This window comes from Tupaia chinensis, unplaced genomic scaffold (assembly GCF_000334495.1).
Source record: "Tupaia chinensis unplaced genomic scaffold, TupChi_1.0 Scaffold000384_1, whole genome shotgun sequence".
Taxonomy (NCBI): domain Eukaryota; kingdom Metazoa; phylum Chordata; class Mammalia; order Scandentia; family Tupaiidae; genus Tupaia; species Tupaia belangeri.
Window position 1 is genome coordinate 2089672 of NW_006159886.1, and position 5592 is coordinate 2095263.

Sequence of the window (5592 nt, forward strand, 5' to 3'; positions counted from 1 at the left end):
TCCCTACCCCACTGTGAAGGACCTGATGCTGGGGGTGCAGGCCCCCTGCTCTCCTCTCCTCCACAAGGCAGACTTGGCTGAAGGGCCATTTTAAGGAATGAAAGGGGCTCTGTGTGCACCAGCCGAGGACAGCCAGGGCTGCTCATTGTGGCCGTAATGCCCTTGTGTGTGCCAGGTCAGAGGGACGCCCTGGCTCGGCCCATTGGCTCCGAGCTTCTCGCTGGGCTGTATTTTGAGTCAGGACCCTGTGTCCCTTCCTCGGGCTAGAGAGGGTGGACACCACTAAGGGGTGTCCCGCTTCCTCGGAGGACTGAGGCCGCCACAGCGGAGACGAGGAGCTGTCTGGTAACGTAGCCTTCCTCTTCCCTCAGCCTTGGAACCTGTCTTCTGCACTCTGATCTGTTGCTTCTGGAGGCTGGTTGCTTGGCTTTGCTTGCTCCAATATGTGGTTTTATTTAGGGGGATCACAACCTGCATCAGCTGTTGAAACAGTTCCCACCCCCCTCCCCCTTCTTTCCCCTTCACCCCCTTTTCTTAAAATGAGCAGGAATCCACATAGCGGAATCGACCATTTCAAAGTGCACATTTCAGGGGCATTGGCTTCATTGACGGTGTCATCCAGCCTTCGCCTGGATTTACTATAGTTCTAAACCATTTCTTCCTTCTCAGAGAAGACCCCCGTTCCCATGAGGCATTACTGTCTGTTCTCCTTTCTCCCAGCCCCTGGCAAGCACTCATCTGCATGCTTTATGGACGGGCAGATTCTGGATATTTTATGTAAACAGAACCCTACAGTGTGTGGCTGTTGTGACTGGCCTCTTTCCTCTTGCATGATGTTTTCAAGGACCATCCATTCTGGAGCATGTGCAGTGCTTCATCCTTTTTTATGACTGGATAGTATTCCATTTTGGGGACATACCACAATTTGTCTATACCACAATTTGTCTATGTTTTTGGTGATGGACATGTGGGTTGTTTGCACCTTTTCGCTATTGTGCCTAGTGTGTGAGGCAGTATTACGGTGTGAATCTTCTCCTCAGGGCCTTGGCTGTTCTGTTTGCTGGCGTTCTTGCTCTCTCCTCACCCTGCTCATTAATTCATCAGCTTAACCACTCACACAACACTCGTTAATGCACCCTTCATGTGGGCTCTGGGCTGGGAACTTACAGTGTGGACTTGTTCTTAAATTCTGGAGAATGGTTTGTTGGTTCCTCATTCTCCAAGCAAGAGCGTGGGAGCACCCTGAGATGGGAGGGACGAGGCAGGGGCAACCACGTGGCTGGCAGAGGCAGCTGGCACGGTGCAGGGAGCACTGGCTGCCTTTCTGTTGGCTCCTAGAACACGCTGGGCCCTCTTCATGCCTGGAGTGTTTGCTGTTTGCTGTCTGGAATGCTCCTCCCCTGCCCTGGCCCAGACTTGTCTTCTTATTTATTTATGAGAACGATTTCTTTATTTAATTCCAGTTGTTATTATTATTTTTTAATTTGACCAGAGAGAGAGAAAAGGAGTGAAAAAGCAAGCTGCCAGATCCAGGATTTGAACCATGGTTGGCCATGTGGGAATCCAGTGCCTTCATCACCACGCCACCTGCCAGCCCTCATTTATTTATTTATTTTAATCTTCTTGGGGAGATCTTCCTTGACCATCCCAGGTACATGCTCAGCCTTCCCATCCCCCTAGGCCCATTTTCTTGTGAGAATCATCAATGATCTGAATTTTTAAAAAATTTTTTTATGTGTGCAAAGGGACAAAGCATATATGGGACCTGGTCTTGCTGCCATCCTTTTTCCTCCAGTTCTCCATTCCCTCAGGATCCTGGGCACAACACGTGTGTTTTTCAAGCCACCAGGGCTGGCATGCAAACCCTGGTAGGCCATTTGGGATTCAGGTTCCTCTGCGGAGCATTTAGCCATTGTATTATGGGCCTGGCCTTGACCTAAAATGATCTATGCATGTGTGCATGTATGTGTGTGTGTGGTGTTTGTGCATGTGTGTGTGTGGTGTTTTCTAAGACAAGGTCTCACTGCGTCACGATCCTCCTGTCTCAGCCTCCCTGGCAGATGGAACCACAGGCATAACTACTGCACTTGGCTCTTCAGGTGCGCAGGACTCCAACCTGGGCCTCGCTCGTGGCCTTGGCCTGCCAGCCAGCACTCCCCAGTGCACACCATGGCAGCTGGGTCCAAACCTATTTTTTTTTTTCTAAGTTGATTTCTTCCACGAGAGAGATGGAGACACACACACACACAGACAGGTATCTTCAACAGGGTCCTCATTATATGACCCACCCCTCACCTCAACCAGCCTGGCTTGTGGACACGTGTGTGTGTGTATCCAGTGTGAACAGGGAGGCTGTTGGACGCAAACCCAGGCCCTTCTCATGTGGGGCACTTGTAGTAGAGCTGCAGCACCATCTAACTCCATGAGCTGGTCTTGCTTCCTTATGTATCGTTTCCCACTCCCTAGAAGTGAGAATAAAACAGTTCAGGAACCCTACCTGTCATGGGTTCTCCTGCTCCTAGTGCTGGGTAGAGGTATGCAGGAGGTGCTCAGTGACTGTTGCTAGTGCTTGGAGTTAGATGTGACTTACCTTCCGAAGTCCACCTTACTAGCCCTTTGACAGCACAGTAGTTAACCTTTCTGAGCTTCACTTCCTTCTTTTGAGAAATATGGAGGATTTCCCTCTGTCCCGGGCTTGCGCGTCGAGAATCCCATGCGCAACTCCTGGTGAAGCATCTGTGTGCAGGGGTGTTCACCTACAGGCGCTGCTGCTGTGTCGCAGAGGGTGTGGTCATTGTTTTTTTTTTTTTTTGGAGAGGTTTTCGCTATAGGGCGCGGGCACTCGCCAGACAGACAGAGAGAGACATAGAGACATAGAGACAGAAAGTGAGAAATCACCCCCCAGGGGGGATGGCCACGCCGCAATCCCTTCTCCTCCATTCTCCTCTCGGGATCTTGGGCATGCATGCACATGCACCTGGCGTGAGTTTTAAGCCACCGGGTCTGGGATGCGAACCGTGGTCAACTACATGGGAGTCCAGCGACATAGCCATTACGCTAACTGCTGGTTCCCAGGTTGTGGTCATTGTGACCGTCGTGCCACCTTGTGCCGGGCGGCTCACATGCTTGCTCAGGGGTAGCCAGGAGGCCTCCTGGAGCTGAGCCGTCCCGTTAGAGTAGCCGCGTGCCAGCCGGAGCTGCTGAGTATTGTAATGTGGCTCATTTGGATTGAGAAGGACTGCGAGTAAAAATATATGCTGCATTTTGAAGATTTTGTATGCAAAAAAGATTGTCAAAATCTCAGCATAATTTTAACATCGATTACATATTGAAATGATACTATTTGGGATATGTCGTGCTAAATGAAATACATTACTAATTTCCCATGATTCTTTTTACTTTTTTAAAATGTGGCTTCTGGACGATGTACGATGTCACCTGGGGCCCGTGCTATGTTCTCTGGGCAGTGCTGGTGTAGACCAAAGCTTCTGTGGGTTGGGGCCAGGCAGAGAGCATGGTGGCAGATGAGGCGTGGCCCCCAGCTCTGCCTTCTCCGAAGTGTGACCTTTGGCAAGCTATCAATAGTTCGTGCTTTGGGACCAGCAGTTAGCATGATGGCTATATCGCTGGACTCCACATAGTCGACCGCGGTTCAAGTCCTGGACCCTGCGGCTTAAACTCACGCTGGGCGCATGTGCGTGAGTGCCCAAGATCCCAGGAGGAGAATGGAGGAGAAGGGATTGCGGTGTGGCCATCGCCCCTGGGGGGTGATTTCTTGCTTTTTCTCTGTCTCAGAGTCCACTCAGTGCTCTCTTCGCTGCACTAGTAGTAAACCAGGATTCAAGAGTTTGCTGCCTCAGGGCCAGCAAGTGGTGTGGAGTTTAAGGCAGTGGGTCCTGCATGGCCAACTACGCAGCTCGAGTCCCAAAGCACACCAGGGCATCGCATGCACCCTCCAGGGAGGAGAATGGACTGTGATGTGGCCATCCCCCTGAGGGGATCTCTCTCTCTCTCCCTCTCTCTCTCTCATGAGCCCATATTTACTATAGCAAGAACTGAAAAAAAAAATAAATAAAAAGAATAAAAAAGAGTTTGCAGCCTTACATGTTAATTTTCTGTAGCCCTAGAGTACAGAAGACCTCTCTGAGCATCTCCTGATGTGGGTGAAGCCGGGACTGCCCCAGGCCAGCTCTGACTGAAGGAAGGCAGCTGCTCCTCTGGTTGTGGCCAGGTGCCCTCTCGTTTCGAGCACCCCACTCCCTGCTCTGGGACCACCTTATCCACTTTCTGCCAGCCCTAGAGGGAACTGCGGGCCGAGTCCCTGATCTAGGGAGGGGCCCTATAGAGACAAGGAGCTTCCCCCTGGGAATGCGGGCATCAGGCATCGCCCTGTCCTTGTCACCTGCTGCATGTGCCCACGTGGAGAAGGCCCAGGAAGGACGTCGTCCTGAGTTTTGCAGAGATCAGCTCACATCGTCGTGGTCATTTTCCTTACACACACCGGCCTGCGGGAGTCTCAGACATGCCGCCTGCTGAGGTGGCCCCGGGAGTGGGTGGTGCTCCGAGGTGGAAACCATCCTGGGTGGGTTACTCAGGGCAGCGGATCTTCCTCGCCAGCCCTCACTAGACCCGCGCTGCCACATGGGTGAGTCGGGGAGAGTGAGCGACTTCCCTGAGGTTGCACAGGCAGAGATGGCAGTGGGGGGCGGGGGTCCAGGCCAGCTCTGCTAACCCTAAAGGGTGCCAGCGCCTGTGAAAAGAGTGTAGGATGAGTGAGCCTAGAGATCTGATGTACGACATGGGGGCTGGGGTTGACAGAATTGCAGTGTAGTAGGGATTTTGTTAAATAATTATATTTTAGCTACTTTTGTCACAAAGGTAACTAGGTGAGATGATGGACAAGTTAACCTGCTTTGCTGTGGTAAACACTCTGCTTTCTACACGAAACCCATAATATCATGTTGGAAACCTGAAATACACACAATAGAACTTACTAAAAAAAAAAAGAGCACAGCCACCTTAGCCTGGCGTGCAAGCCCCCGTAGCCTGCTCCCACCCATCCCCGCCACGTCACTGTGCTTTCCTCTGGACCCTTGCTCATAGGCAATCTACAAAATCCTGCCGGCTCCCTACCTGCCTCCATCCCACTTCCTGTATCCTTCTTGGGCTCCCAGGAGAGAACTCCCCTTACCCCCCATTGAATGATGGAGTCCCTGGGGCTAAATTAAGCTGGGGACAGCCTGGGGCAGGTGAATAGACTGCAGGGTCATCCACTCCTCTGACTTCCCTCCTGTCTCCTTCTGCTGCCACCCTGCAGCAGAGTCTGTGTCCTGCTACCCCAACCACCACTGCTCCTGACTGAGCCAGACCTTCACACAGGCTGCCCTCTGATGGGTCTGCCTTCCCCGCCCCCTCTCACCTGCAGAGCATCTTTCATTGTGCTGAAGATCCATCCTGAGCCTTCCTCCAGGAAGCTTCCTGGATTGCACCCCAGGCAGGGCCAGGCAGGCCATGCCATGGCCCCACGGCCCCAAGCACTCCTCTGTCACCACCTTGGACATTGTATATTTCCCCTGCCAGTGGCTTTTTTTG

At 52.3% G+C, this 5592-nt stretch overlaps 1 protein-coding gene across 1 annotated transcript in view; it reads left to right on the top strand.

Annotated features, from left to right (window-relative positions):
• Nucleotides 1–277: 277 nt before the first annotated feature.
• JAKMIP1 (janus kinase and microtubule interacting protein 1) overlaps nt 278–5592 on the top strand; it is a 133806-nt gene continuing 128491 nt past the window's right edge. Inside the window, exon 1 of the mRNA XM_006153660.2 lies at nt 278–345. The gene's annotated coding sequence lies outside the window, so the exon portion shown is untranslated. The remainder of the gene's footprint in view (nt 346–5592) is intronic.